This window comes from Clinocottus analis, unplaced genomic scaffold, assembly GCF_023055335.1.
Source record: "Clinocottus analis isolate CAN_PGR_092001 unplaced genomic scaffold, fCliAna1.0.p SCAF_34, whole genome shotgun sequence".
NCBI lineage: Eukaryota > Metazoa > Chordata > Actinopteri > Perciformes > Cottidae > Clinocottus > Clinocottus analis.
The window spans coordinates 834,604-862,535 of record NW_027176087.1 but is presented as its reverse complement, the minus strand read 5'-3'; the positions used below and the strand labels follow the sequence as shown (position 1 = coordinate 862,535).

Below are 27,932 nucleotides of genomic sequence, written 5' to 3'. Positions count from 1 at the left end.
CCGGGGTCGGGTCGCGGTGGCAGCACACCCAGCAGACCGACCCAGGCTTCCCTCTCACCCGCAACATGTTCCAGCTCGTTCTGGGGGACCCCGAGACGTTCCCAGGCCAGCCGGGAGATATAATCCCTCCAGCGTGTCCTGGGTCTTCCCCGGGGCCTCTTCCCAGTTGAACGTGCCTGGAAAACCTCTAATGGGAGGCGTCCAGGAGGCATCCGGATTAGATGCCGAACCACCTCAGCTGACTCCTTTCGATACGAAGGAGCAGCGGCTCGACTCCAAGCTCCCTCCTGATGTCCGAGCTCCTTACCCTATCTCTAAGGCTGAGCCCGGCCACCCTACGGAGGAAGCTCATTTGGGCCGCTTGTATCCGCGACCTCGTTTTTTCGGTCACGACCCAGAGTTCGTGACCATAGGTGAGGGTTGGAACGTAGACCAACCAGTAAATGGAGAGCTTCGCCTTCCGACTCAGCTCCCTCTTCACCAAGACGGACCGGTACAGCGCCTGTTTCACTGCTGCAGCCGCACCGATCCGCCTGTCCATCTCCCGCTCCACCTTATCCTCACTCGTGAACAAGACCCCGAGGTACTTGAACTCCTTCGCTTGGGGCAGGCATGTTGTCCCCACCTGGAGGGAGCAATCCACCGGTTTCCGGCAGAGAACCATGGCCTCGGATTTGGAGGCGCTAACTCTCATCCCTGCCGCTTCACACTCGGCTGCAAAACGCCCCAGCGAATGCCGGAGGTCACGGTTCGAGGAGGCATACAGGACCACATCATCTGCAAACAGCAGAGAGGCGATCCCGAGGCCCCCGAGACTGGTTGGGCAAACTCTCAAGACCCCTCCAATAGTCCCGTAATGGTAAAGAGCTGGTCCACTGTTCCATGACCGGGAGGGAATCCGCACTGCTCCTCTTGAATCCGAGGTTCGACAAGCGGTCGCAGCCTCCTTTCCAGCATCCTGGCATAAGCTTTTCCCGGGAGGCTGAGCAGTGTGATACCACGATAGTTCGAGCACACTCTCCGGTCCCCCTTCTTGAAGATGGGAACCACCACCCCGGTCTGCCAGTCCATGGGCACTGTTCCCGACCCCCATGCGACACTGAAAAGGCGTGTCAGCCAAGACAGCCCAGCAATGTCCAGCGCTTTCAGCATCTCAGGGCGGATTTCATCCACCCCGGCGCCTTGCCACCAAGGAGCTCTTTAACTACCTTATAAATATGCCAATAAATACAGTCCTGACAAAAGCTTCCCATTTGCTATATGTAAATCCAGAGTCAGGATACAATAGGAGCGTTTTAGAAAACAATTAAGTTTCATACCACAAAGTCTTGGTCCACAATCATTGTGTCATCAATGTCCTGCTTTAGTCAATAACTTCTGGAGAGCTTGGACATGTTTTTCAACATTACTCCCACTGTGGGCACTGGAGAAAAGCATCGGTGACAACGTCATCACTGAGGGTTGTTACAGCCTGTGTCATTAGACCAAAGACGTGCATGGCCAGGTGATAATGTCTGGGGGAACTGCAAGAAAAAGGTTGTGAAATTAAGTTTGCCATTAAGTTATGTTTAGCATGAACGACAATCACTCACTGTTTGACATAAATCTTTGGCATTTTTCATTATGTGACTGAGGCAGTGATGCAAAATCGGTAGCCCCATGGAGTCTTCTTGTCCTTGTCCAGTCACTATGTTGTAGTCTTTGGAGATCAGCTCCTGAAGGCTGACTCCACAGATCAACATGACTGGTCTTTTCTTCACTGGTTGTCTGAGTCTTGTCAGATCAGTTACAAAGGCTTCCACGTAAAGTGACACTGATGTGGTGTGGTCACTGGTGAGGTATGTGGCTAAAGGGACAGGGGAGATCCTTTTCATGGCTGTCTCGCATGGATGTTTCAAAGACATAAAATGGTGCAGTTTGTCCTTTTTGCTCTGTGAACAATGCTGCTTGTTGTTGAAATAAATGCTAGCTTATTGTGTACAGGCAACTGGTGAAGATGCAGGACTATACTTGTCCCAGTGTTGCATCGAAATAGTCATTCTTATAACGCTCAAAGAACAAGTTTAAAGTCTTGTCAGACCAAAGCAGAACGCCTTTAGGATGCAAGATTATTTTTTGGATGACAGCATCCTCAGACCCTTGCTCTTCTTCCAGCATAATTTGCAGATTTATCACTTCATTTTTGTGGCGTCATTCTTTTTTTCCCCCGACTATTGCATTACACCGGTTGTTGGAACCTGATCCCTGCATCCAGATGCCACTACACTGTCTCGCAGCTTAATATTTTTTTCTAAATAAAGACTTCCAGGCAGTTTGGTCATGAGGGTATCTGCTCTGCCATCCTTTTCACCAGCACGCACAGGTTGTATTTTTTAGTTGTTCACAGGCCACACTGTCTGCAGTAAAGGTCACAAAAGCCTTAAGAGATGGCTCATTTTGAACTTTGACCTCAACTTCGACAGGGCAGTCATGACAATAGTCTTAAACTATTGTCATGACTATTTTGTGCTGCTGGAGATGCAGCTGGGCCTCCTGACTGAGTCCTCACCACATGCAATAACTGCTCGTGGTGTCCACAGGAGAGGGTTTTCCCTCTGCGATGCTGTCTTTGTCCTTCTCCCCTTCAACCTCCCATAGGTTGATGAGCGGATGGTAAAGCTTGTTCAGAGGAATAGAGGACGTCTAGAGGAGCTATGTAGACGCCCACGGTGGCCAACCTGAGGAAAACTAGCATTGTGGCCATGACAGCGAGCACAGCTACATTCGGGTGCTGGTCTGTCAAGTCCAGGGCTCCCTACCGTCCCGCTGTGCAATGTTCAGAGCATTTGCCACTCTCTGCACAGCTACAGGTACCCGTGTGACAATGTCCCTAATGTGGCTAGATGGCGGCAGCATTTTTTTTTTATAACCCACATCTTCCCACTGTCTCTATAATATGCGTTTGGAGGTGGGGCATGCACTCCATGCGCCTCTTTATATGTGGCATGACAAGCTCTTTACCGTGCTTCTCGATGAATTGCCGCTGTGCATTGGTCACTTCACCCATGTAATCAGGGTGTTGTGCAATGAAGTTAGTGTAGGCATTGAGGGTGGCAACATCCAGCACATTGCACCAGAGCACCATGGGCCACCTCCGTGTTCCCGCTTGCATGAGTAAGTGCGAACCATCTGATCCATTATGTTCAGTCCTGATTTTGTGTTGTTGTAGTACTGGATCAAATATAACTAAGAATTGGTGATGATCAAAAACAAGTTAATTAAGGAATTTGAATGGTGAAATACATTTATTGCAAAGATATTTACAATTAAAACTCTGTTGAGTCTATTTCGACCTATGTTCTGTGTCAAAGGGTTAAAAATGGTCTGTAGACTTGTACAGTCCGTCTCTGCAGATCACCATACTGCAAAAAAGGAATTTTAAGAAAGTAAGAAAGCCTTGTATCAAGAAAATAAGTCTTATTTTTAGCCCCAAAAAATGTGAATCTTGTCAAAAAAAATGTGCTTAGAAAAATTATCATATTTTAAGAAAGTATAGCTTACTTTTTCTTGTTAATATATAACAGCTAATTTTGAGCAAGAATGAACCAGAAACAGAGTATAAAAAGGTTTTACAATAAAACCCAGAGCAGTGGCAAGATTATTTGTCTTATTTTAAGAGTAAGACTGTTTGCAGAACTTCTCAATTTAAGAATGCCATGAAACAAGAACAATTAAAGTATTTTTCTTTTTTTTTTAAATTATTAATATTATTGTTTTCATTGCAGGGCAGAACCTGCTGCTTCATGTCTAACATACACTGCCTGGCCAAAAAAGAAGTTGGCACCAAAAAAAAGGTCATACTAATATTTGGTTGGACCGCGTTTAGCTTTGGTTACTGCACACGGTTTAATTCCATCCAGTGTTGCATTATTTCTCACCAAGATCTTGTATTGATGATGGTAGAGTCTGACCGCTGCACAAAGCCTTCTCCAGCACATCCCAAAGATTCTCAATGGGGTTAATGTCTGGACTCCATGTGTGAAAATGATGTCTCATACTCCCTGAACCACTCTCGATGGAATAACCTGGTCGTTGCTGAACATAGACCTGAGCAACTGCATCAACCACAGATCATAGCACTGCCCCCACAGGCTGGTACAGTAGGCAGTAGTAGTTAAATGCATCTGGACACTTTGTTTTTGGCCAGGCAGTGTATTAAGATGACAGCAGACTGGTCTATACAACACACAACATAATACAAATAATCATGCTGAAAGAAAACTGCACGGCCCATAAACAAAATCAAATGAAAAATGGCCAAAATGATGAGACCATTGACTCAATTGCATCCTAAAACACTGAACATGCAATACACTGCAGCATCGGCAACTGAGTGATATTCTATTGTTCTTCTGCGATATACATGTGACAATGGCTCAGTGGTTAAGATACCTGTCCATGAATCTGAAGATCAGAGGTTTGACTCCTGGTCAGGAGAGTCCTTTTTGTTGGAATTTAGCTTAATTTAAGATTTCCTGTCTAGTTTAAAAGTCTTATTTTAGTCTTTCAGAGCCAAGAATTTTAGGCTTATTTTGAGAAATCTTGTTAAGCAAAAACAGCTTACCCCATTGGCAGATTCTTTTGCTTGATATAGGATGATTTGATTGAATATAAGATGTTTTTGCTTCTTTCTAGAAGGGCTGTTTTTGTAGTGCAGCAGGCCGCAAAGCCAGCCACGGCTCATCATCCCCGTCATACAATAATACATTTGGTTTCAGACATTTATTTACATGTGTTTATAATTTTATTTATATATTCCACTGCTTCATATGTATCATATGCAAGTGACTTTAAGAAGTGAATTTAAGAAATTATATGAAATCGAGAAAATTACCTGACACCTCTGAGAGTTATGGGACAAGGACCCAAAAAATGCGAATGAGAGACGTTGATGTGCTCGTGAGCCAGATGCAAGTCATGACTCAAGAGTGGAAGGCGGACATGGCAAGAAGTGAGGCCCGGGAGGAACAGTTGATCGCCAGCATCCTCCGCACTGACAATATGGTTGAAAGGCTGATGCAGAGAATTGATAACATTCAACCTCCACCAGCACCACATCAGCATCAACCACCGCAAGATGCTTATTATGATCATGGATTCCCATCTACCTCCCACTACCATCAGCTGAATTCAGCTCATTCAGCACTTTCAGCATATTCAGCAATTTTGCACCTTGGACTCGACCTGCACAAACCTCACTTTTAAACTCTAATAGTTATTGTTCTCTCATTAAGCACATGTCACTTAACACTGTGGACTCAACCTGCACAGACCTTACTTTAAACTATATGTATTGTTCTTTCCAATCTCCATTTTCTCAGTAGATGTTATAATATTGCCATGTCTTCTCTTGTCCATAAAAGCACTGTCCATATACACGGCCTTATTTGCACTACCGCCTGAAAAGCACCTTACCGTTCATATGGCACAATTTTACAACACCTTTTATACTTGCGTGCTTTTATACCTTTTTATACTTGTGTGCTTTTATACCTTGTTTATTCTTGTTTGCTTTTATGCCTTGTTTTACTTCTCTGAATATTTCTTATAAATAACACACTTAACTAAAACTTCTGTGAGTGTTTCTTTATTTGTGGAATGAAGCACACACCTGAACTGTACAAGAATTGTATTTATAAACCTAAAAAAAACTGGGAATTATGTGATGAATACCAAGATGTCTAAAGGTCTGGTCTGCGCAGGGGGAAGTTTGCACTCTGGTAATCTTTGAAGGCGGCTCTTATTCTCTGTCCATTTGTTTTGTCTGCGTGATTGTTGGCACGGCCTCCTGGATGTGGCAGGTTCGATGCAAGTGTAGCCGCTTCCACTGACCAGTTGAGATTCACAACTTCCTTCTCATTCTCACAGAATTTGTGCAATGCACAACAGGTAGCAATCACTTTAGGGGCAAATGAAAAGTGCAAGTCACTACGCTTCATCAAAACTCTCCAGCGTGACTTCAGTCTCCCAAACTCAATCTCCACTGTGGTCCTTGCAGAGCTTAAGTAGACATTGAAGGACTCTTGCTCAGGAGTGATGTTTGGGGAATGGGTGTAACCTTTCATGATCCGGTCCATAAGAGGATACGCTGGATCTCCCAATAGGAAGTGGCCGATTGAGACACCATTGATTTCTCTTGGTTCCTGGGAGGAGAAACAAAATGATTACCAGTGTTGGACTTGTTTACTAAATGGCCCATTCACATTGCTTACTAAGTGGCCCAGCATAAATAAAACATAATATACATAAAAACTTAATAAAGCCTCTATAAAACATCATACTACCTTAAGCTTGTAACATACTAGAAATCTCAATAGCTTGGTAGTAGCTCCACTAGTTCCTGCATGAATAACTTTCAGTAGCTTAACTCATTTATTGATCTTATTGATTTCATCCATACATTAATATGTCTTGAGAGTACAGTTGGACTTACTTTTGGTAACAAGTGTGCCTGGCTGAACAACGTTGATTGCCTCAGCACGTTGGCGTCATGAGCACACCCAGGCATCTTACAGCTGATGCCCCAGAAGCTTAAAGAGAACATACCAGTTAGTAAGCATTCACGTTGCAGAGAGCAGACAACTACATGTATTTGGCCCAAACTCACTGATACATGTCATCCACTACGCCTTGGAGGACATACGAGGGCCATCCTTTGCAATTTACAAAGTCTTTGTAGCCATCACTTGGAGGTAAAACTGGAATGCGGGTTCTATCGATGCACCCGATGATTTGGGTGATGTTGAACTTCTGTTCGAATCTGGTGGCTATTCCGATGGCTCCTTCTGCCATGGGCACCTTGATGAAGTGTCCCAAGGCGGACGTAACCATTCCATTACAGAACTGGTACACCGTCTTCTTCACAGTCGATTTGTGGACGCCGAACTGGTTGGCAACAACTCTGTATTTGGCACAACTGGCTAGCTTTTAGAGAACAATGGCTACCCTCATTTCGAGCGGTATTGGTCCACGAACAGTCACCTCCGCGGGCTTCATGACTCCTTCCATAATCCCACACAACTTGTGGAAAGATCTTCAAATCATGCCAAAGTTCGCTTTCCAGTCCTCGCCATCAAATAAGGTCAACACATATCTCTCCCAGAAGACTTTGTTTCTGCTCTTCATCCAGACTGTTCGTCGAGACCTTTGCGGTACAATGGCAAAATGCAACAACATATTGGTGGTCAGAATTAAAGTCTCCATGTACCTTCGGCAAGGGCCTCTTCTCACCATTATCAAATCAGCCATTTGCAGTTGCTGTACTCCTATTAATATCATGCACGATTAGTAGAGGGATGTAGCTTCACTTTTGCTCTCCGTTTGCCATCTTTCTCGAAAATTGAAAACCTGCTGCGTGAGCGTGCATTTGAGTTTGCTGCACTACCACACCTGACGGTATTGTTCTGTGGTTTCTGTTCTCATGGAGCACCGCAGAAGTGAGTCGTGCTGGGCCCATAACCCAGAGGTCGATGGATCGAAACCATCCTCTGCTAACCGGGTTTTGACGGCAGATGTGCATCCTCAGCTGTATTCTAACTTGAAACCGGGTCAAAAGATAATTGTAGTTTGAAGATAATTGTAGTTTCTCAAAATGGATTATTCAATTCATCAACCAGAAATTAATGATCTGCAATGGCTTCAAGAATCACATCAACACCAATGCATTTGCTTTCAGTGAGTTTCTTTGCCATGTTTTCTCCATGATTTCTTGTCTTCTTTTGATTGCCTGTGTTTTCTTGAGTTGTTCCTTGCAGGTTCGAGTCCCAGAAAGACTAAAAAACAGCAGAGTGGCGCAGCGGAAGCGTGCTGGGCCCATAACCCAGAGGTCGATGGATCGAAACCATCCTCTGCTAACAGAACAGGGTTTTGACGGCAGATGTGCAACCTCAACTGTATTCTAGCTTGAAACCGCGTCTTCGATTCAACAGAAAATTGAAGTTTCTCAAGTTGCTTATTGAATTCATCAACCAGATGCGTACCGGGCCTCTGTGGCTTGCCACATTGTAGCCCCAGTGGCCTAATGGATAAGGCACTGGCCTCCTAAGCCAGGGATTGTGGGTTCGAGTCCCATCTGGGGTGGTTAACAGCAGAGTGGCGCAGCGGAAGCGTGCTGGGCCCATAACCCAGAGGTCGATGGATCAAAACCATCCTCTGCTAACCGGGTTTAGACGGCAGATGTGCAACCTCAGCTGTATTCCAACTTGAAACCGGGTCAAAAGACCCAATTCAGAAGATAATTGTAGTTTCTCAAAATGGATTCTCGAATTCATCAACCAGAAATTAATGATCTGCAATGGCTTCAAGAATCACATCAATACCAATGCAATTGCTTTCAGTGAGTTTCTTTGCCATGTTTTCTCCATGATTTCTTGCCTTCTTTTGATTGCCTGTGTTTTCTTGAGTTGTTCCTTGCAGGTTCGAGTCCCAGAAAGAATAAAAAACAGCAAAGTGGCGCAGCGGAAGCGTGCTGGGCCCATAACCCAGAGGTCGATGGCTCGAAACCATCCTCTGCTAACCAGTTTTTGACAGCAGATGTGCAACCTCCGCTGCATTCTAACTTGAAACCGGGTCGAAAGACCCAATTCAGAAGTTAATTGTAGTTTCTCAAAATGGATTCTTGAATTCATCAACCAGAAATTAATGATCTGCAATGGCTTCAAGAATCACATCAATGCAATTGCTTTCAGTGAGTTGCTTTGTCATGTTTTCTCCAAAATTTCTTGCCTTCTTTTGATTGCCTGTGTTTTCTTGAGTTGTTCCTTGCAGGTTCGAGTCCCAGAAAGACTAAAAAACAGCAGAGTGGCGCAGCGGAAGCGTGCTGGGCCCATAACCCAGAGGTCGATGGATCGAAACCATCCTCTGCTAACAGAACAGGGTTTTGACGGCAGATGTGCAACCTCAACTGTATTCTAACTTGAAACCGGGTCTTCAATTGAAAAGATAATTGAAGTTTCTCAAGTTGCTTATTGAATTCATCAACCAGATGCGTACCGGGCCTCTGTGGCTTGCCACATTGTAGCCCCAGTGGCCTAATGGATAAGGCACTGGCCTCCTAAGCCAGGGATTGTGGGTTCGAGTCCCATCTGGGGTGGTTAACAGCAGAGTGGCGCAGCGGAAGCGTGCTGGGCCCATAACCCAGAGGTCGATGGATCGAAACCATCCTCTGCTAACCGGGTTTTGACAGCAGATGTTCAACCTCAGCTGTATTCTAACTTGAAACCAGGTCAAAAGACCCAATTCAGAAGATAATTGTAGTTTCTCAAAATGGATTATTCAATTCATCAACCAGAAATTAATGATCTGCAATGGCTTCAAGAATCACATCAATACCAATGCAATTGCTTTCAGTGAGTTGCCTTTCCATGATTTCTTGCCTTCTGTTGATTGCCTGCATTTTCTTGAGTTGATCCTTGCAGGTTCGAGTCCCAGAAAGACTAAAAAACAGCAGAGTGGCGCAGCGGAAGCGTGCTGGGCCCATAACCCAGAGGTCGATGGATCGAAACCATCCTCTGCTAACCCGTTTTTGACAGCAGATGTGCAACCTCAGCTGCATTCTAACTTGAAACCGGGTCAAAAGACCCAATTCAGAAGATAATTGTAGTTTCCCAAAATGGATTCTCGAATTCATCAACCAGAAATTAATGATCTGCAATGGCTTCAAGAATCACATCAATACCAATGCAATTGCTTTCAGTGAGTTTCTTTGCCATGTTTTCTCCATGATTTCTTGCCTTCTTTTGATTGCCTGTGTTTTCTTGAGTTGTTCCTTGCAGGTTCGAGTCCCAGAAAGAATATAAAACAGCAGAGTGGCGCAGCGGAAGCGTGCTGGGCCCATAACCCAGAGGTCGATGGCTCGAAACCATCCCCTGCTAACCGGGTTTAGACGGCAGATGTGCAACCTCAGCTGTATTCTAACTTGAAACCGGGTCGAAAGACCCAATTCAGAAGATAATTGTAGTTTCTCAAAATGGATTATTGAATTCATCAACCAGAAATTAATGATCTGCAATGGCTTCAAGAATCACATCAATACCAATGCAATTGCTTTCAGTGAGTTGCCTTTCCATGATTTCTTGCCTTCTGTTGATTGCCTGCATTTTCTTGAGTTGATCCTTGCAGGTTCGAGTCCCAGAAAGACTAAAAAATAGCAGAGTGGCGCAGCGGAAGCGTGCTGGGCCCATAACCCAGAGGTCGATGGATCGAAACCATCCCCTGCTAACCGGGTTTAGATGGCAGATGTGCAACCTCAGCTGCATTCTCACTTGAAACCGGGTCAAAAGACCCAATTCAGAAGATAATTGTAGTTTCTCAAAATGGATTCTCGAATTCATCAACCAGAAATTAATGATCTGCAATGGCTTCAAGAATCACATCAATACCAATGCAATTGCTTTCAGTGAGTTTCTTTGCCATGTTTTCTCCATGATTTCTTGCCTTCTTTTGATTGCCTGTGTTTTCTTGAGTTGTTCCTTGCAGGTTCGAGTCCCAGAAAGAATATAAAACAGCAAAGTGGCGCAGCGGAAGCGTGCTGGGCCCATAACCCAGAGGTCGATGGCTCGAAACCATCCCCTGCTAACCGGGTTTAGATGGCAGATGTGCAACCTCAGCTGTATTCCAACTTGAAACCGGGTCGAAAGACCAAATTCAGAAGCTAATTGTAGTTTCTCAAAATGGATTCTTAAATTCATCAACCAGAAATTAATGATCTGCAATGGCTTCAAGAATCACATCAATGCAATTGCTTTCAGTGAGTTGCTTTGTCATGTTTTCTCCAAAATTTCTTGCCTTCTTTTGATTGCCTGCATTTTCTTGAGTTGATCCTTGCAGGTTCGAGTCCCAGAAAGACTAAAAAACAGCAGAGTGGCGCAGCGGAAGCGTGCTGGGCCCATAACCCAGAGGTCGATGGATCGAAACCATCCTCTGCTAACAGAACAAGGTTTTGACGGCAGATGTGCAACCTCAACTGTATTCTAACTTGAAACCGGGTCTTCAATTGAAAAGATAATTGAAGTTTCTCAAGTTGCTTATTGAATTCATCAACCAGATGCGTACCGGGCCTCTGTGGCTTGCCACATTGTAGCCCCAGTGGCCTAATGGATAAGGCACTGGCCTCCTAAGCCAGGGATTGTGGGTTCGAGTCCCATCTGGGGTGGTTAACAGCAGAGTGGCGCAGCGGAAGCGTGCTGGGCCCATAACCCAGAGGTCGATGGATCGAAACCATCCTCTGCTAACCGGGTTTAGACGGCAGATGTGCAACCTCAGCTGTATTGTAACTTGAAACCGGGTCAAAAGACCCAATTCAGAAGATAATTGTAGTTTCTCAAAATGGATTATTGAATTCATCAACCAGAAATTAATGATCTGCAATGGCTTCAAGAATCACATCAATGCAATTGCTTTCAGTGAGTTGCTTTGTCATGTTTTCTCCAAAATTTCTTGCCTTCTTTTGATTGCCTGCATTTTCTTGAGTTGATCCTTGCAGGTTCGAGTCCCAGAAAGACTAAAAAACAGCAGAGTGGCGCAGCGGAAGCGTGCTGGGCCCATAACCCAGAGGTCGATGGATCGAAACCATCCTCTGCTAACAGAACAAGGTTTTGACGGCAGATGTGCAACCTCAACTGTATTCTAACTTGAAACCGGGTCTTCAATTGAAAAGATAATTGAAGTTTCTCAAGTTGCTTATTGAATTCATCCACCAGATGCGTACCGGGCCTCTGTGGCTTGCCACATTGTAGCCCCAGTGGCCTAATGGATAAGGCACTGGCCTCCTAAGCCAGGGATTGTGGGTTCGAGTCCCATCTGGGGTGGTTAACAGCAGAGTGGCGCAGCGGAAGCGTGCTGGGCCCATAACCCAGAGGTCGATGGATCGAAACCATCCTCTGCTAACCCGTTTTTGACAGCAGATGTGCAACCTCAGCTGCATTCTAACTTGAAACCGGGTCAAAAGACCCAATTCAGAAGATAATTGTAGTTTCCCAAAATGGATTCTCGAATTCATCAACCAGAAATTAATGATCTGCAATGGCTTCAAGAATCACATCAATACCAATGCAATTGCTTTCAGTGAGTTTCTTTGCCATGTTTTCTCCATGATTTCTTGCCTTCTTTTGATTGCCTGTGTTTTCTTGAGTTGTTCCTTGCAGGTTCGAGTCCCAGAAAGAATATAAAACAGCAGAGTGGCGCAGCGGAAGCGTGCTGGGCCCATAACCCCGAGGTCGATGGCTCGAAACCATCCCCTGCTAACCGGGTTTAGACGGCAGATGTGCAACCTCAGCTGTATTCTAACTTGAAACCGGGTCGAAAGACCCAATTCAGAAGATAATTGTAGTTTCTCAAAATGGATTATTGAATTCATCAACCAGAAATTAATGATCTGCAATGGCTTCAAGAATCACATCAATACCAATGCAATTGCTTTCAGTGAGTTGCCTTTCCATGATTTCTTGCCTTCTGTTGATTGCCTGCATTTTCTTGAGTTGATCCTTGCAGGTTCGAGTCCCAGAAAGACTAAAAAATAGCAGAGTGGCGCAGCGGAAGCGTGCTGGGCCCATAACCCAGAGGTCGATGGATCGAAACCATCCCCTGCTAACCGGGTTTAGATGGCAGATGTGCAACCTCAGCTGCATTCTCACTTGAAACCGGGTCGAAAGACCCAATTCAGAAGATAATTGTAGTTTCTCAAAATGGATTCTCGAATTCATCAACCAGAAATTAATGATCTGCAATGGCTTCAAGAATCACATCAATACCAATGCAATTGCTTTCAGTGAGTTTCTTTGCCATGTTTTCTCCATGATTTCTTGCCTTCTTTTGATTGCCTGTGTTTTCTTGAGTTGTTCCTTGCAGGTTCGAGTCCCAGAAAGAATATAAAACAGCAAAGTGGCGCAGCGGAAGCGTGCTGGGCCCATAACCCAGAGGTCGATGGCTCGAAACCATCCCCTGCTAACCGGGTTTAGACGGCAGATGTGCAACCTCAGCTGTATTCCAACTTGAAACCGGGTCGAAAGACCAAATTCAGAAGCTAATTGTAGTTTCTCAAAATGGATTCTTAAATTCATCAACCAGAAATTAATGATCTGCAATGGCTTCAAGAATCACATCAATGCAATTGCTTTCAGTGAGTTGCTTTGTCATGTTTTCTCCAAAATTTCTTGCCTTCTTTTGATTGCCTGCATTTTCTTGAGTTGATCCTTGCAGGTTCGAGTCCCAGAAAGACTAAAAAACAGCAGAGTGGCGCAGCGGAAGCGTGCTGGGCCCATAACCCAGAGGTCGATGGATCGAAACCATCCTCTGCTAACAGAACAAGGTTTTGACGGCAGATGTGCAACCTCAACTGTATTCTAACTTGAAACCGGGTCTTCAATTGAAAAGATAATTGAAGTTTCTCAAGTTGCTTATTGAATTCATCAACCAGATGCGTACCGGGCCTCTGTGGCTTGCCACATTGTAGCCCCAGTGGCCTAATGGATAAGGCACTGGCCTCCTAAGCCAGGGATTGTGGGTTCGAGTCCCATCTGGGGTGGTTAACAGCAGAGTGGCGCAGCGGAAGCGTGCTGGGCCCATAACCCAGAGGTCGATGGATCGAAACCATCCTCTGCTAACCGGGTTTAGACGGCAGATGTGCAACCTCAGCTGTATTGTAACTTGAAACCGGGTCGAAAGACCCAATTCATTAGATAATTGTAGTTTCTCAAAATGGATTATTGAATTCATCAACCAGAAATTAATGATCTGCAATGGCTTCAAGAATCACATCAATGCAATTGCTTTCAGTGAGTTGCTTTGTCATGTTTTCTCCAAAATTTCTTGCCTTCTTTTGATTGCCTGCATTTTCTTGAGTTGATCCTTGCAGGTTCGAGTCCCAGAAAGACTAAAAAACAGCAGAGTGGCGCAGCGGCAGCGTGCTGGGCCCATAACCCAGAGGTCGATGGATCGAAACCATCCTCTGCTAACAGAACAAGGTTTTGACGGCAGATGTGCAACCTCAACTGTATTCTAACTTGAAACCGGGTCTTCAATTGAAAAGATAATTGAAGTTTCTCAAGTTGCTTATTGAATTCATCCACCAGATGTGTACCGGGCCTCTGTGGCTTGCCACATTGTAGCCCCAGTGGCCTAATGGATAAGGCACTGGCCTCCTAAGCCAGGGATTGTGGGTTCGAGTCCCATCTGGGGTGGTTAACAGCAGAGTGGCACAGCGGAAGCGTGCTGTGCCCATAACCCAGAGGTCGATGGATCGAAACCATCCTCTGCTAACCGGGTTTTGACAGCAGATGTTCAACCTCAGCTGTATTCTAACTTGAAACCGGGTCAAAAGACCCAATTCAGAAGATAATTGTAGTTTCTCAAAATGGATTATTCAATTCATCAACCAGAAATTAATGATCTGCAATGGCTTCAAGAATCACATCACATCAATACCAATGCAATTGCTTTCAGTGAGTTGCCTTTCCATGATTTCTTGCCTTCTGTTGATTGCCTGCATTTTCTTGAGTTGATCCTTGCAGGTTCGAGTCCCAGAAAGACTAAAAAACAGCAGAGTGGCGCAGCGGAAGCGTGCTGGGCCCATAACCCAGAGGTCGATGGATCGAAACCATCCTCTGCTAACCCGTTTTTGACAGCAGATGTGCAACCTCAGCTGCATTCTAACTTGAAACCGGGTCGAAAGACCCAATTCAGAAGATAATTGTAGTTTCTCAAAATGGATTCTCGAATTCATCAACCAGAAATTAATGATCTGCAATGGCTTCAAGAATCACATCAATACCGATGCAATTGCTTTCAGTGAGTTTCTTTGCCATGTTTTCTCCATGATTTCTTGCCTTCTTTTGATTGCCTGTGTTTTCTTGAGTTGTTCCTTGCAGGTTCGAGTCCCAGAAAGAATATAAAACAGCAAAGTGGCGCAGCGGAAGCGTGCTGGGCCCATAACCCAGAGGTCGATGGCTCGAAACCATCCTCTGCTAACCGGGTTTAGACGGCAGATGTGCAACCTCAGCTGTATTCTAACTTGAAACCGGGTCGAAAGACCCAATTCAGAAGATAATTGTAGTTTCTCAAAATGGATTATTGAATTCATCAACCAGAAATTAATGATCTGCAATGGCTTCAAGAATCACATCAATGCAATTGCTTTCAGTGAGTTGCTTTGTCATGTTTTCTCCAAAATTTCTTGCCTTCTTTTGATTGCCTGTGTTTTCTTGAGTTGTTCCTTGCAGGTTCGAGTCCCAGAAAGACTAAAAAACAGCAGAGTGGCGCAGCGGAAGCGTGCTGGGCCCATAACCCAGAGGTCGATGGATCGAAACCATCCCCTGCTAACCGGGTTTAGATGGCAGATGTGCAACCTCAGCTGTATTCCAACTTGAAACCGGGTCGAAAGACCAAATTCAGAAGATAATTGTAGTTTCTCAAAATGGATTCTTAAATTCATCAACCAGAAATTATTGATCTGCAATGGCTTCAAGAATCACATCAATGCAATTGCTTTCAGTGAGTTGCTTTGTCATGTTTTCTCCAAAATTTCTTGCCTTCTTTTGATTGCCTGCATTTTCTTGAGTTGATCCTTGCAGGTTCGAGTCCCAGAAAGACTAAAAAACAGAAGAGTGGCGCAGCGGAAGCGTGCTGGGCCCATAACCCAGAGGTCGATGGATCGAAACCATCCTCTGCTAACCCGTTTTTGACAGCAGATGTGCAACCTCCGCTGCATTCTATCTTGAAACCGGGTCGAAAGACCCAATTCAGAAGTTAATTGTAGTTTCTCAAAATGGATTCTTGAATTCATCAACCAGAAATTAATGATCTGCAATGGCTTCAAGAATCACATCAATACCAATGCAATTGCTTTCAGTGAGTTTCTTTGCCATGTTTTCTCCATGATGTCTTGCCTTCTTTTGATTGCCTGTGTTTTCTTGAGTTGTTCCTTGCAGGTTCGAGTCCCAGAAAGAATATAAAACAGCAAAGTGGCGCAGCGGAAGCGTGCTGGGCCCATAACCCAGAGGTCGATGGCTCGAAACCATCCTCTGCTAACCGGGTTTAGACGGCAGATGTGCAACCTCAGCTGTATTCTAACTTGAAACCGGGTCGAAAGACCCAATTCAGAAGATAATTGTAGTTTCTCAAAATGGATTATTGAATTCATCAACCAGAAATTAATGATCTGCAATGGCTTCAAGAATCACATCAATGCAATTGCTTTCAGTGAGTTGCTTTGTCATGTTTTCTCCAAAATTTCTTGCCTTCTTTTGATTGCCTGTGTTTTCTTGAGTTGTTCCTTGCAGGTTCGAGTCCCAGAAAGACTAAAAAACAGCAGAGTGGCGCAGCGGAAGCGTGCTGGGCCCATAACCCAGAGGTCGATGGATCGAAACCATCCCCTGCTAACCGGGTTTAGATGGCAGATGTGCAACCTCAGCTGTATTCCAACTTGAAACCGGGTCGAAAGACCAAATTCAGAAGATAATTGTAGTTTCTCAAAATGGATTCTTAAATTCATCAACCAGAAATTATTGATCTGCAATGGCTTCAAGAATCACATCAATGCAATTGCTTTCAGTGAGTTGCTTTGTCATGTTTTCTCCAAAATTTCTTGCCTTCTTTTGATTGCCTGTGTTTTCTTGAGTTGTTCCTTGCAGGTTCGAGTCCCAGAAAGACTAAAAAACAGCAGAGTGGCGCAGCGGAAGCGTGCTGGGCCCATAACCCAGAGGTCGATGGATCGAAACCATCCTCTGCTAACCCGTTTTTGACAGCAGATGTGCAACCTCCGCTGCATTCTATCTTGAAACCGGGTCGAAAGACCCAATTCAGAAGTTAATTGTAGTTTCTCAAAATGGATTCTTGAATTCATCAACCAGAAATTAATGATCTGCAATGGCTTCAAGAATCACATCAATACCAATGCAATTGCTTTCAGTGAGTTTCTTTGCCATGTTTTCTCCATGATGTCTTGCCTTCTTTTGATTGCCTGTGTTTTCTTGAGTTGTTCCTTGCAGGTTCGAGTCCCAGAAAGACTAAAAAACAGCAGAGTGGCGCAGCGGAAGCGTGCTGGGCCCATAACCCAGAGGTCGATGGATCGAAACCATCCTCTGCTAACTGGGTTTAGACGGCAGATGTGCATCCTCAGCTGTATTCTAACTTGAAACCGGGTCAAAAGACCCAATTCAGAAGATAATTGTAGTTTCTCAAAATGGATTATTCAATTCATCAACCAGAAATTAATGATCTGCAATGGCTTCAAGAATCACATCACATCAATACCAATGCAATTGCTTTCAGTGAGTTGCCTTTCCATGATTTCTTGCCTTCTGTTGATTGCCTGCATTTTCTTGAGTTGATCCTTGCAGGTTCGAGTCCCAGAAAGACTAAAAAACAGCAGAGTGGCGCAGCGGAAGCGTGCTGGGCCCATAACCCAGAGGTCGATGGATCGAAACCATCCTCTGCTAACCCGTTTTTGACAGCAGATGTGCAACCTCAGCTGCATTCTAACTTGAAACCGGGTCGAAAGACCCAATTCAGAAGATAATTGTAGTTTCTCAAAATGGATTCTCGAATTCATCAACCAGAAATTAATGATCTGCAATGGCTTCAAGAATCACATCAATACCAATGCAATTGCTTTCAGTGAGTTTCTTTGCCATGTTTTCTCCATGATTTCTTGCCTTCTTTTGATTGCCTGTGTTTTCTTGAGTTGTTCCTTGCAGGTTCGAGTCCCAGAAAGAATATAAAACAGCAAAGTGGCGCAGCGGAAGCGTGCTGGGCCCATAACCCAGAGGTCGATGGCTCGAAACCATCCTCTGCTAACCGGGTTTAGACGGCAGATGTGCAACCTCAGCTGTATTCTAACTTGAAACCGGGTCGAAAGACCCAATTCAGAAGATAATTGTAGTTTCTCAAAATGGATTATTGAATTCATCAACCAGAAATTAATGATCTGCAATGGCTTCAAGAATCACATCAATGCAATTGCTTTCAGTGAGTTGCTTTGTCATGTTTTCTCCAAAATTTCTTGCCTTCTTTTGATTGCCTGTGTTTTCTTGAGTTGTTCCTTGCAGGTTCGAGTCCCAGAAAGACTAAAAAACAGCAGAGTGGCGCAGCGGAAGCGTGCTGGGCCCATAACCCAGAGGTCGATGGATCGAAACCATCCCCTGCTAACCGGGTTTAGATGGCAGATGTGCAACCTCAGCTGTATTCCAACTTGAAACCGGGTCGAAAGACCAAATTCAGAAGATAATTGTAGTTTCTCAAAATGGATTCTTAAATTCATCAACCAGAAATTATTGATCTGCAATGGCTTCAAGAATCACATCAATGCAATTGCTTTCAGTGAGTTGCTTTGTCATGTTTTCTCCAAAATTTCTTGCCTTCTTTTGATTGCCTGCATTTTCTTGAGTTGATCCTTGCAGGTTCGAGTCCCAGAAAGACTAAAAAACAGCAGAGTGGCGCAGCGGAAGCGTGCTGGGCCCATAACCCAGAGGTCGATGGATCGAAACCATCCTCTGCTAACCCGTTTTTGACAGCAGATGTGCAACCTCCGCTGCATTCTATCTTGAAACCGGGTCGAAAGACCCAATTCAGAAGTTAATTGTAGTTTCTCAAAATGGATTCTTGAATTCATCAACCAGAAATTAATGATCTGCAATGGCTTCAAGAATCACATCAATACCAATGCAATTGCTTTCAGTGAGTTTCTTTGCCATGTTTTCTCCATGATGTCTTGCCTTCTTTTGATTGCCTGTGTTTTCTTGAGTTGTTCCTTGCAGGTTCGAGTCCCAGAAAGACTGAAAAACAGCAGAGTGGCGCAGCGGAAGCGTGCTGGGCCCATAACCCAGAGGTCGATGGATCGAAACCATCCTCTGCTAACTGGGTTTAGACGGCAGATGTGCAACCTCAGCTGTATTCTAGCTTGAAACCGGGTCGAAAGACCCAATTCAGAAGATAATTGTAGTTTCTCAAAATGGATTCTTGAATTCATCAACCAGAAATTAATGATCTGCAATGGCTTCAAGAATCACATCAATACCAATGCAATTGCTTTCAGTGAGTTGCCTTTCCATGATTTCTTGCCTTCTTTTGATTGCCTGTGTTTTCTTGAGTTGATCCTTGCAGGTTCGAGTCCCAGAAAGACTAAAAAACAGCAGAGTGGCGCAGCGGAAGCGTGCTGGGCCCATAACCCAGAGGTCGATGGATCGAAACCATCCTCTGCTAACAGAACAAGGTTTTGACGGCAGATGTGCAACCTCAACTGTATTCTAACTTGAAACCGGGTCTTCAATTGAAAAGATAATTGAAGTTTCTCAAGTTGCTTATTGAATTCATCAACCAGATGCGTACCGGGCCTCTGTGGCTTGCCACATTGTAGCCCCAGTGGCCTAATGGATAAGGCACTGGCCTCCTAAGCCAGGGATTTTGGGTTCGAGTCCCATCTGGGGTGGTTAACAGCAGAGTGGCGCAGCAGAAGCGTGCTGGGCCCATAACCCAGAGGTCGATGGATCGAAACCATCCTCTGCTAACCGGGTTTAGACGGCAGATGTGCAACCTCAGCTGTATTGTAACTTGAAACCGGGTCAAAAGACCCAATTCAGAAGATAATTGTAGTTTCTCAAAATGGATTCTCGAATTCATCAACCAGAAATTAATGATCTGCAATGGCTTCAAGAATCACATCAATACCAATGCAATTGCTTTCAGTGAGTTGCTTTGTCATGTTTTCTCCAAAATTTCTTGCCTTCTTTTGATTGCCTGCATTTTCTTGAGTTGATCCTTGCAGGTTCGAGTCCCAGAAAGACTAAAAAACAGCAGAGTGGCGCAGCGGAAGCGTGCTGGGCCCATAACCCAGAGGTCGATGGATCGAAACCATCCCTTGCTAACCGGGTTTAGATGGCAGATGTGCAACCTCAGCTGTATTCCAACTTGAAACCGGGTCGAAAGACCAAATTCAGAAGCTAATTGTAGTTTCTCAAAATGGATTCTTAAATTCATCAACCAGAAATTAATGATCTGCAATGGCTTCAAGAATCACATCAATGCAATTGCTTTCAGTGAGTTGCTTTGTCATGTTTTCTCCAAAATTTCTTGCCTTCTTTTGATTGCCTGCATTTTCTTGAGTTGATCCTTGCAGGTTCGAGTCCCAGAAAGACTAAAAAACAGCAGAGTGGCGCAGCGGAAGCGTGCTGGGCCCATAACCCAGAGGTCGATGGATCGAAACCATCCTCTGCTAACCGGGTTTAGATGGCAGATGTGCAACCTCAGCTGTATTCCAACTTGAAACCGGGTCAGAAGACCCAATTCAGAAGATAATTGTAGTTTCTCAAAATGGATTATTCAATTCATCAACCAGAAATTAATGATCTGCAATGGCTTCAAGAATCACATCAATACCAATGCAATTGCTTTCAGTGAGTTGCCTTTCTATGATTTCTTGCCTTCTGTTGATTGCCTGCATTTTCTTGAGTTGATCCTTGCAGGTTCGAGTCCCAGAAAGACTAAAAAACAGCAGAGTGGCGCAGCGGAAGCGTGCTGGGCCCATAACCCAGAGGTCGATGGATCGAAACCATCCTCTGCTAACCAGTTTTTGACAGCAGATGTGCAACCTCCGCTGCATTCTAACTTGAAACCGGGTCGAAAGACCCAATTCAGAAGTTAATTGTAGTTTCTCAAAATAGATTCTTGAATTCATCAACCAGAAATTAATGATCTGCAATGGCTTCAAGAATCACATCAATGCAATTGCTTTCAGTGAGTTGCTTTGTCATGTTTTCTCCAAAATTTCTTGCCTTCTTTTGATTGCCTGTGTTTTCTTGAGTTGTTCCTTGAAGGTTCGCGTCCCAGAAAGACTAAAAAACAGCAGAGCGGCGCAGCGGAAGCGTGCTGGGCCCATAACCCAGAGGTCGATGGATCGAAACCATCCTCTGCTAACAGAACAAGGTTTTGACGGCAGATGTGCAACCTCAACTGTATTCTAACTTGAAACCGGGTCTTCAATTGAAAAGATAATTGAAGTTTCTCAAGTTGCTTATTGAATTCATCAACCAGATGCGTACCGGGCCTCTGTGGCTTGCCACATTGTAGCCCCAGTGGCCTAATGGATAAGGCACTGGCCTCCTAAGCCAGGGATTGTGGGTTCAAGTCCCATCTGGGGTGGTTAACAGCAGAGTGGCGCAGCGGAAGCGTGCTGGGCCCATAACCCAGAGGTCGATGGATCGAAACCATCCTCTGCTAACTGGGTTTTGACAGCAGATGTTCAACCTCAGCTGTATTCTAACTTGAAACCGGGTCAAAAGACCCAATTCAGAAGATAATTGTAGTTTCTCAAAATGGATTATTCAATTCATCAACCAGAAATTAATGATCTGCAATGGCTTCAAGAATCACATCACATCAATACCAATGCAATTGCTTTCAGTGAGTTGCCTTTCCATGATTTCTTGCCTTCTGTTGATTGCCTGCATTTTCTTGAGTTGATCCTTGCAGGTTCGAGTCCCAGAAAGACTAAAAAACAGCAGAGTGGCGCAGCGGAAGCGTGCTGGGCCCATAACCCAGAGGTCGATGGATCGAAACCATCCTCTGCTAACCCGTTTTTGACAGCAGATGTGCAACCTCAGCTGCATTCTAACTTGAAACCGGGTCAAAAGACCCAATTCAGAAGATAATTGTAGTTTCCCAAAATGGATTCTCGAATTCATCAACCAGAAATTAATGATCTGCAATGGCTTCAAGAATCACATCAATACCAATGCAATTGCTTTCAGTGAGTTTCTTTGCCATGTTTTCTCCATGATTTCTTGCCTTCTTTTGATTGCCTGTGTTTTCTTGAGTTGTTCCTTGCAGGTTCGAGTCCCAGAAAGAATATAAAACAGCAAAGTGGCGCAGCGGAAGCGTGCTGGGCCCATAACCCAGAGGTCGATGGCTCGAAACCATCCCCTGCTAACCGGGTTTAGACGGCAGATGTGCAACCTCACCTGTATTCTAACTTGAAACCGGGTCAAAAGACCCAATTCAGAAGATAATTGTAATTTCTCAAAATGGATTCTTAAATTCATCAACCAGAAATTATTGATCTGCAATGGCTTCAAGAATCACATCAATGCAATTGCTTTCAGTGAGTTGCTTTGTCATATTTTCTCCAAAATTTCTTGCCTTCTTTTGATTGCCTGTGTTTTCTTGAGTTGTTCCTTGCAGGTTCGAGTCCCAGAAAAACTAAAAAACAGCAGAGTGGCGCAGCGGAAGCGTGCTGGGCCCATAACCCAGAGGTCGATGGATCGAAACCATCCTCTGCTAACCGGGTTTTGACAGCAGATGTTCAACCTCAGCTGTATTCTAACTTGAAACCGGGTCAAAAGACCCAATTCAGAAGATAATTGTAGTTTCTCAAAATGGATTATTCAATTCATCAACCAGAAATTAATGATCTGCAATGGCTTCAAGAATCACATCACATCAATACCAATGCAATTGCTTTCAGTGAGTTGCCTTTCCATGATTTCTTGCCTTCTGTTGATTGCCTGCATTTTCTTGAGTTGATCCTTGCAGGTTCGAGTCCCAGAAAGACTAAAAAACAGCAGAGTGGCGCAGCGGAAGCGTGCTGGGCCCATAACCCAGAGGTCGATGGATCGAAACCATCCTCTGCTAACCCGTTTTTGACAGCAGATGTGCAACCTCAGCTGCATTCTAACTTGAAACCGGGTCAAAAGACCCAATTCAGAAGATAATTGTAGTTTCCCAAAATGGATTCTCGAATTCATCAACCAGAAATTAATGATCTGCAATGGCTTCAAGAATCACATCAATACCAATGCAATTGCTTTCAGTGAGTTTCTTTGCCATGTTTTCTCCATGATTTCTTGCCTTCTTTTGATTGCCTGTGTTTTCTTGAGTTGTTCCTTGCAGGTTCGAGTCCCAGAAAGAATATAAAACAGCAAAGTGGCGCAGCGGAAGCGTGCTGGGCCCATAACCCAGAGGTCGATGGCTCGAAACCATCCCCTGCTAACCGGGTTTAGACGGCAGATGTGCAACCTCAGCTGTATTCTAACTTGAAACCGGGTCGAAAGACCCAATTCAGAAGATAATTGTAGTTTCTCAAAATGGATTATTGAATTCATCAACCAGAAATTAATGATCTGCAATGGCTTCAAGAATCACATCAATGCAATTGCTTTCAGTGAGTTGCTTTGTCATGTTTTCTCCAAAATTTCTTGCCTTCTTTTGATTGCCTGTGTTTTCTTGAGTTGTTCCTTGCAGGTTCGAGTCCCAGAAAGACTAAAAAACAGCAGAGCGGCGCAGCGGAAGCGTGCTGGGCCCATAACCCAGAGGTCGATGGATCGAAACCATCCTCTGCTAACAGAACAAGGTTTTGACGGCAGATGTGCAACCTCAACTGTATTCTAACTTGAAACCGGGTCTTCAATTGAAAAGATAATTGAAGTTTCTCAAGTTGCTTATTGAATTCATCAACCAGATGCGTACCGGGCCTCTGTGGCTTGCCACATTGTAGCCCCAGTGGCCTAATGGATAAGGCACTGGCCTCCTAAGCCAGGGATTGTGGGTTCGAGTCCCATCTGGGGTGGTTAACAGCAGAGTGGCGCAGCGGAAGCGTGCTGGGCCCATAACCCAGAGGTCGATGGATCGAAACCATCCTCTGCTAACCGGGTTTTGACAGCAGATGTTCAACCTCAGCTGTATTCTAACTTGAAACCGGGTCAAAAGACCCAATTCAGAAGATAATTGTAGTTTCTCAAAATGGATTATTCAATTCATCAACCAGAAATTAATGATCTGCAATGGCTTCAAGAATCACATCACATCAATACCAATGCAATTGCTTTCAGTGAGTTGCCTTTCCATGATTTCTTGCCTTCTGTTGATTGCCTGCATTTTCTTGAGTTGATCCTTGCAGGTTCGAGTCCCAGAAAGACTAAAAAACAGCAGAGTGGCGCAGCGGAAGCGTGCTGGGCCCATAACCCAGAGGTCGATGGATCGAAACCATCCTCTGCTAACCCGTTTTTGACAGCAGATGTGCAACCTCAGCTGCATTCTAACTTGAAACCGGGTCAAAAGACCCAATTCAGAAGATAATTGTAGTTTCCCAAAATGGATTCTCGAATTCATCAACCAGAAATTAATGATCTGCAATGGCTTCAAGAATCACATCAATACCAATGCAATTGCTTTCAGTGAGTTTCTTTGCCATGTTTTCTCCATGATTTCTTGCCTTCTTTTGATTGCCTGTGTTTTCTTGAGTTGTTCCTTGCAGGTTCGAGTCCCAGAAAGACTAAAAAACAGCAGAGTGGCGCAGCGGAAGCGTGCTGGGCCCATAACCCAGAGGTCGATGGATCGAAACCATCCCTTGCTAACCGGGTTTAGATGGCAGATGTGCAACCTCAGCTGTATTCCAACTTGAAACCGGGTCGAAAGACCAAATTCAGAAGCTAATTGTAGTTTCTCAAAATGGATTCTTAAATTCATCAACCAGAAATTAATGATCTGCAATGGCTTCAAGAATCATGCAATTGCTTTCAGTGAGTTTTCTCCATGATTTCTTGCCTTCTGTTCATTGCCTGCATTTTCTTGTGTTGATCCTTGCAGGTTCGAGTCCCAGAAAGACTGAAAAACAGCAGAGTGGCGCAGCGGCAGCGTGCTGGGCCCATAACCCAGAGGTCGATGGATCGAAACCATCCTCTGCTAACCGGGTTTCAACGGGTCCTCTTGAGCCCTTATGTTCCCCCGGTGTCAGTCACTGTTCCGCCAGTGTCAAATCACTGTACAACCAGGGCCACCGCTACATTGACAGTGTGACTTCACCAACTTTGACCCCGAGCATGTGCTGTGAGAGCTGGGTGTCGTGAGACATTTGCCCTGCCCTGCCAGTTGTGTCCCCCCAAGTGGCATGCCACTGTTTCCGTAGTGTAGTGGTTATCACGTTCGCCTAACACGCGAAAGGTCCCCCGTTCGAAACTGGGCGGAAACACTGCTCTTTGTTCTTGTTACTCCACACGTTTAAAGTCAAGGTCCAGGGCTTTTCAGGAAAAGACGAAGGACTGCCCAAAAGCGTCGGACTTTGAACATCGCCCGTCTTCTCCTCCCGGTGCCAATTGTCACCGCAGGGAGCTTGGACGCTGGTCCCGCTTGCAGAGCGCTCCCCGTCAGGGAATCGAACCCTGGTCTTCCGCGTGACAAGCGGAGATACTGTCCACTATACTAACGAGGACTGCCGAAGACACGTCTTGGGCTCCTTTGTCGGCATTTACAGGGAAGCCTAAGAGTTTCACAGTGGAACTCTTGCGTTACTTACACATTCACTGTCCCTCAACGACAGCAGCTTTGACTGGATCCAGTAGGAAATCATGTCACTTGGCCTTGGAAGTGTTTGCGGTGAAGTGTAAATGTTGCATTTCGCCGGGCACGTGCGCAAGAGGGCTCCTCAGCAGTTTCCGTAGTGTAGTGGTTATCACGTTCGCCTCACACGCGAAAGGTCCCCCGTTCGAAACTGGGCGGAAACACTGTTCTTTGTTCCTGGTTACGCCACGCATCAAAACTCGACTCGGGGGAATTTTCACTAAGCTGGACCATAAGAAGGACTGCCCCGGTCCTTTTGCCCTAAGGGTTTGACTTTGAATCCTGTCCACTGCTCCCTTATGCGGTGCATTAAATGCCCGGGGCATTTTGACTCTTGTCCTGCTCGCGGAACGCTCCCCGTCGGCCAGTCCAACCCTGGTCTTCGGCGGGAACTTCCATTTTGGATTGGTTTTTCGGCGTTTACAGGGAATTCAAAGAATATTACCGTGGAAGTTTTAAAGTCAATTGAACACGTCCTGTCCCTTCTCGTATTGGCGCGAACGTGGGCATTGGTGGTTCAATGGTAGAATTCTCACCTGCCACGTGGGAGATCCGGGTCCGATTCCCGGCCAATGCAGCCGTGCCTTTTGTGGTTAGCGGCTGGCTCCTCGGCAACATCGCCTCGTTTGTGAAGCTGACTGACGTGATTGTGACCGCCAGACACCGGGGATGTGTTTGAATGTCAGCGAGTATCCCAAACGTCGCTTTGTATCCCCGCTGTGTCTTTTTCTCGAGTACCACGCAAGGAGAATAAGCGTGGGCCTCAACGCAAATGTAAATGGGTATCCCCAATGTCAGTCTCTGATTGTAGAGTACCAGGGGTGCGACACTCTAAATTGGCCAAACAAGGGTTTTAACTCAGGCCGTGTGCTTAAGTGTGGGTCCGCGGGGTCGGATGGTGGGCCGGGTCGGGGGAGGGGTGGAGGTGGGGGGCGGGAGGGGGGTGAGCTCCAGAGGTGGGTCTGGTTCTTCAGGGGCCTCTTGAGCCCTTATGTTCCCCCGGTGTCAGTCACTGTTCCGCCAGTGTCAAATCACTGTACAACCAGGGCCACCGCTACATTGACAGTGTGACTTCACCAACTTTGACCCCGAGCATGTGCTGTGAGAGCTGGGTGTCGTGAGACATTTGCCCTGCCCTGCCAGTTGTGTCCCCCCAAGTGGCATGCCACTGTTTCCGTAGTGTAGTGGTTATCACGTTCGCCTAACACGCGAAAGGTCCCCCGTTCGAAACTGGGCGGAAACACTGCTCTTTGTTCTTGTTACTCCACACGTTTAAACTCAAGGGCCAGGGCTTTTCAGTAAACAGGAAAAGACGAAGGACTGCCCAAAAGCGTCGGACTTTGAACATCGCCCGTCTTCTCCTCCCGGTGCCAATTGTCACCGCAGGGAGCTTGGACGCTGGTCCCGCTTGCAGAGCGCTCCCCGTCAGGGAATCGAACCCTGGTCTTCCGCGTGACAAGCGGAGATACTGTCCACTATACTAACGAGGACTGCCGAAGACACGTCTTGGGCTCCTTTGTCGGCATTTACAGGGAAACCTAAGAGTTTCACAGTGGAACTCTTGCGTTACTTACACATTCACTGTCCCTCAACGACAGCAGCTTTGACTGGATCCAGTAGGAAATCATGTCACTTGGCCTTGGAAGTGTTTGCGGTGAAGTGTAAATGTTGCATTTCGCCGGGCACGTGCGCAAGAGGGCTCCTCAGCAGTTTCCGTAGTGTAGTGGTTATCACGTTCGCCTCACACGCGAAAGGTCCCCCGTTCGAAACTGGGCGGAAACACTGTTCTTTGTTCCTGGTTACGCCACGCATCAAAACTCAACTCGGGGGAATTTTCAGTAAGCTGGACCATAAGAAGGACTGCCCCGGTCCTTTTGCCCAAAGGGTTTGACTTTGAATCCTGTCCACTGCTCCCTTATGCGGTGCATTAAATGCCCGGGGCATTTTGACTCTTGTCCTGCTCGCGGAACGCTCCCCGTCGGCCAGTCCAACCCTGGTCTTCGGCGGGAACTTCCATTTTGGATTGGTTTTTCGGCGTTTACAGGGAATTCAAAGAATATTACCGTGGAAGTTTTAAAGTCAATTGAACACGTCCTGTCCCTTCTCGTATTGGCGCGAACGTGGGCATTGGTGGTTCAATGGTAGAATTCTCACCTGCCACGTGGGAGATCCGGGTCCGATTCCCGGCCAATGCAGCCGTTCCTTTTGTGGTTAGCGGCTGGCTCCTCGGCAACATCGCCTCGTTTGTGAAGCTGACTGACGTGATTGTGACCGCCAGACACCGGGGATGTGTTTGAATGTCAGCGAGTATCCCAAACGTCGCTTTGTATCCCCGCTGTGTCTTTTTCTCGAGTACCACGCAAGGAGAATAAGCGTGGGCCTCAACGCAAATGTAAATGGGTATCCCCAATGTCAGTCTCTGATTGTAGAGTACCAGGGGTGCGACACTCTAAATTGGCCAAACAAGGGTTTTAACTCAGGCCGTGTGCTTAAGTGTGGGTCCGCGGGGTCGGATGGTGGGCCAGGTCGGGGGAGGGGTGGAGGTGGGGGGCGGGAGGGGGGTGAGCTCCAGA

The 27,932-nt window shown here is 45.6% G+C and overlaps 42 non-coding genes across 42 annotated transcripts; 40 read left to right on the top strand and 2 right to left on the bottom strand.

Moving 5' to 3' along the window:
- Window positions 1-7,820: 7,820 nt before the first annotated feature.
- Window positions 7,821-7,892, top strand: trnam-cau (transfer RNA methionine (anticodon CAU)). Its single transcript has one exon. It is a non-coding gene; the product is annotated as a tRNA-Met (tRNA).
- Window positions 7,893-8,045: 153 nt separating this feature from the next.
- Window positions 8,046-8,118, top strand: trnar-ccu (transfer RNA arginine (anticodon CCU)). The gene has a single exon. It is a non-coding gene; the product is annotated as a tRNA-Arg (tRNA).
- A 714-nt stretch (window positions 8,119-8,832) lies between these two features.
- Window positions 8,833-8,904, top strand: trnam-cau (transfer RNA methionine (anticodon CAU)). Its single transcript has one exon. It is a non-coding gene; the product is annotated as a tRNA-Met (tRNA).
- A 153-nt stretch (window positions 8,905-9,057) lies between these two features.
- Window positions 9,058-9,130, top strand: trnar-ccu (transfer RNA arginine (anticodon CCU)). The gene has a single exon. It is a non-coding gene; the product is annotated as a tRNA-Arg (tRNA).
- Window positions 9,131-9,136: 6 nt separating this feature from the next.
- On the top strand, window positions 9,137-9,208 carry trnam-cau (transfer RNA methionine (anticodon CAU)). The gene has a single exon. It is a non-coding gene; the product is annotated as a tRNA-Met (tRNA).
- Window positions 9,209-9,482: 274 nt separating this feature from the next.
- trnam-cau (transfer RNA methionine (anticodon CAU)) lies at window positions 9,483-9,554 on the top strand. Its single transcript has one exon. It is a non-coding gene; the product is annotated as a tRNA-Met (tRNA).
- Window positions 9,555-10,893: 1,339 nt separating this feature from the next.
- Window positions 10,894-10,965, top strand: trnam-cau (transfer RNA methionine (anticodon CAU)). The gene has a single exon. It is a non-coding gene; the product is annotated as a tRNA-Met (tRNA).
- A 153-nt stretch (window positions 10,966-11,118) lies between these two features.
- trnar-ccu (transfer RNA arginine (anticodon CCU)) lies at window positions 11,119-11,191 on the top strand. Its single transcript has one exon. It is a non-coding gene; the product is annotated as a tRNA-Arg (tRNA).
- A 6-nt stretch (window positions 11,192-11,197) lies between these two features.
- On the top strand, window positions 11,198-11,269 carry trnam-cau (transfer RNA methionine (anticodon CAU)). The gene has a single exon. It is a non-coding gene; the product is annotated as a tRNA-Met (tRNA).
- Window positions 11,270-11,548: 279 nt separating this feature from the next.
- Window positions 11,549-11,620, top strand: trnam-cau (transfer RNA methionine (anticodon CAU)). Its single transcript has one exon. It is a non-coding gene; the product is annotated as a tRNA-Met (tRNA).
- A 153-nt stretch (window positions 11,621-11,773) lies between these two features.
- On the top strand, window positions 11,774-11,846 carry trnar-ccu (transfer RNA arginine (anticodon CCU)). The gene has a single exon. It is a non-coding gene; the product is annotated as a tRNA-Arg (tRNA).
- Window positions 11,847-11,852: 6 nt separating this feature from the next.
- trnam-cau (transfer RNA methionine (anticodon CAU)) lies at window positions 11,853-11,924 on the top strand. Its single transcript has one exon. It is a non-coding gene; the product is annotated as a tRNA-Met (tRNA).
- Window positions 11,925-13,263: 1,339 nt separating this feature from the next.
- Window positions 13,264-13,335, top strand: trnam-cau (transfer RNA methionine (anticodon CAU)). Its single transcript has one exon. It is a non-coding gene; the product is annotated as a tRNA-Met (tRNA).
- Window positions 13,336-13,488: 153 nt separating this feature from the next.
- Window positions 13,489-13,561, top strand: trnar-ccu (transfer RNA arginine (anticodon CCU)). The gene has a single exon. It is a non-coding gene; the product is annotated as a tRNA-Arg (tRNA).
- Window positions 13,562-13,567: 6 nt separating this feature from the next.
- trnam-cau (transfer RNA methionine (anticodon CAU)) lies at window positions 13,568-13,639 on the top strand. The gene has a single exon. It is a non-coding gene; the product is annotated as a tRNA-Met (tRNA).
- A 504-nt stretch (window positions 13,640-14,143) lies between these two features.
- Window positions 14,144-14,216, top strand: trnar-ccu (transfer RNA arginine (anticodon CCU)). The gene has a single exon. It is a non-coding gene; the product is annotated as a tRNA-Arg (tRNA).
- A 357-nt stretch (window positions 14,217-14,573) lies between these two features.
- On the top strand, window positions 14,574-14,645 carry trnam-cau (transfer RNA methionine (anticodon CAU)). Its single transcript has one exon. It is a non-coding gene; the product is annotated as a tRNA-Met (tRNA).
- Window positions 14,646-16,691: 2,046 nt separating this feature from the next.
- trnam-cau (transfer RNA methionine (anticodon CAU)) lies at window positions 16,692-16,763 on the top strand. The gene has a single exon. It is a non-coding gene; the product is annotated as a tRNA-Met (tRNA).
- A 285-nt stretch (window positions 16,764-17,048) lies between these two features.
- trnam-cau (transfer RNA methionine (anticodon CAU)) lies at window positions 17,049-17,120 on the top strand. The gene has a single exon. It is a non-coding gene; the product is annotated as a tRNA-Met (tRNA).
- Window positions 17,121-17,399: 279 nt separating this feature from the next.
- Window positions 17,400-17,471, top strand: trnam-cau (transfer RNA methionine (anticodon CAU)). The gene has a single exon. It is a non-coding gene; the product is annotated as a tRNA-Met (tRNA).
- A 987-nt stretch (window positions 17,472-18,458) lies between these two features.
- Window positions 18,459-18,530, top strand: trnam-cau (transfer RNA methionine (anticodon CAU)). Its single transcript has one exon. It is a non-coding gene; the product is annotated as a tRNA-Met (tRNA).
- Window positions 18,531-18,815: 285 nt separating this feature from the next.
- Window positions 18,816-18,887, top strand: trnam-cau (transfer RNA methionine (anticodon CAU)). The gene has a single exon. It is a non-coding gene; the product is annotated as a tRNA-Met (tRNA).
- Window positions 18,888-19,161: 274 nt separating this feature from the next.
- On the top strand, window positions 19,162-19,233 carry trnam-cau (transfer RNA methionine (anticodon CAU)). The gene has a single exon. It is a non-coding gene; the product is annotated as a tRNA-Met (tRNA).
- A 153-nt stretch (window positions 19,234-19,386) lies between these two features.
- trnar-ccu (transfer RNA arginine (anticodon CCU)) lies at window positions 19,387-19,459 on the top strand. Its single transcript has one exon. It is a non-coding gene; the product is annotated as a tRNA-Arg (tRNA).
- A 714-nt stretch (window positions 19,460-20,173) lies between these two features.
- On the top strand, window positions 20,174-20,245 carry trnam-cau (transfer RNA methionine (anticodon CAU)). The gene has a single exon. It is a non-coding gene; the product is annotated as a tRNA-Met (tRNA).
- A 274-nt stretch (window positions 20,246-20,519) lies between these two features.
- trnam-cau (transfer RNA methionine (anticodon CAU)) lies at window positions 20,520-20,591 on the top strand. The gene has a single exon. It is a non-coding gene; the product is annotated as a tRNA-Met (tRNA).
- Window positions 20,592-21,095: 504 nt separating this feature from the next.
- On the top strand, window positions 21,096-21,168 carry trnar-ccu (transfer RNA arginine (anticodon CCU)). The gene has a single exon. It is a non-coding gene; the product is annotated as a tRNA-Arg (tRNA).
- Window positions 21,169-21,174: 6 nt separating this feature from the next.
- trnam-cau (transfer RNA methionine (anticodon CAU)) lies at window positions 21,175-21,246 on the top strand. The gene has a single exon. It is a non-coding gene; the product is annotated as a tRNA-Met (tRNA).
- Window positions 21,247-21,525: 279 nt separating this feature from the next.
- Window positions 21,526-21,597, top strand: trnam-cau (transfer RNA methionine (anticodon CAU)). Its single transcript has one exon. It is a non-coding gene; the product is annotated as a tRNA-Met (tRNA).
- Window positions 21,598-22,233: 636 nt separating this feature from the next.
- trnam-cau (transfer RNA methionine (anticodon CAU)) lies at window positions 22,234-22,305 on the top strand. The gene has a single exon. It is a non-coding gene; the product is annotated as a tRNA-Met (tRNA).
- A 279-nt stretch (window positions 22,306-22,584) lies between these two features.
- trnam-cau (transfer RNA methionine (anticodon CAU)) lies at window positions 22,585-22,656 on the top strand. Its single transcript has one exon. It is a non-coding gene; the product is annotated as a tRNA-Met (tRNA).
- Window positions 22,657-23,517: 861 nt separating this feature from the next.
- trnar-ccu (transfer RNA arginine (anticodon CCU)) lies at window positions 23,518-23,590 on the top strand. The gene has a single exon. It is a non-coding gene; the product is annotated as a tRNA-Arg (tRNA).
- A 6-nt stretch (window positions 23,591-23,596) lies between these two features.
- trnam-cau (transfer RNA methionine (anticodon CAU)) lies at window positions 23,597-23,668 on the top strand. Its single transcript has one exon. It is a non-coding gene; the product is annotated as a tRNA-Met (tRNA).
- A 279-nt stretch (window positions 23,669-23,947) lies between these two features.
- On the top strand, window positions 23,948-24,019 carry trnam-cau (transfer RNA methionine (anticodon CAU)). The gene has a single exon. It is a non-coding gene; the product is annotated as a tRNA-Met (tRNA).
- An 899-nt stretch (window positions 24,020-24,918) lies between these two features.
- Window positions 24,919-24,991, top strand: trnav-aac (transfer RNA valine (anticodon AAC)). Its single transcript has one exon. It is a non-coding gene; the product is annotated as a tRNA-Val (tRNA).
- A 168-nt stretch (window positions 24,992-25,159) lies between these two features.
- Window positions 25,160-25,231, bottom strand: trnad-guc (transfer RNA aspartic acid (anticodon GUC)). The gene has a single exon. It is a non-coding gene; the product is annotated as a tRNA-Asp (tRNA).
- Window positions 25,232-25,450: 219 nt separating this feature from the next.
- Window positions 25,451-25,523, top strand: trnav-cac (transfer RNA valine (anticodon CAC)). The gene has a single exon. It is a non-coding gene; the product is annotated as a tRNA-Val (tRNA).
- Window positions 25,524-25,865: 342 nt separating this feature from the next.
- trnag-gcc (transfer RNA glycine (anticodon GCC)) lies at window positions 25,866-25,936 on the top strand. Its single transcript has one exon. It is a non-coding gene; the product is annotated as a tRNA-Gly (tRNA).
- A 593-nt stretch (window positions 25,937-26,529) lies between these two features.
- Window positions 26,530-26,602, top strand: trnav-aac (transfer RNA valine (anticodon AAC)). Its single transcript has one exon. It is a non-coding gene; the product is annotated as a tRNA-Val (tRNA).
- Window positions 26,603-26,777: 175 nt separating this feature from the next.
- Window positions 26,778-26,849, bottom strand: trnad-guc (transfer RNA aspartic acid (anticodon GUC)). Its single transcript has one exon. It is a non-coding gene; the product is annotated as a tRNA-Asp (tRNA).
- Window positions 26,850-27,068: 219 nt separating this feature from the next.
- On the top strand, window positions 27,069-27,141 carry trnav-cac (transfer RNA valine (anticodon CAC)). Its single transcript has one exon. It is a non-coding gene; the product is annotated as a tRNA-Val (tRNA).
- A 342-nt stretch (window positions 27,142-27,483) lies between these two features.
- trnag-gcc (transfer RNA glycine (anticodon GCC)) lies at window positions 27,484-27,554 on the top strand. Its single transcript has one exon. It is a non-coding gene; the product is annotated as a tRNA-Gly (tRNA).
- Window positions 27,555-27,932: the final 378 nt, after the last annotated feature.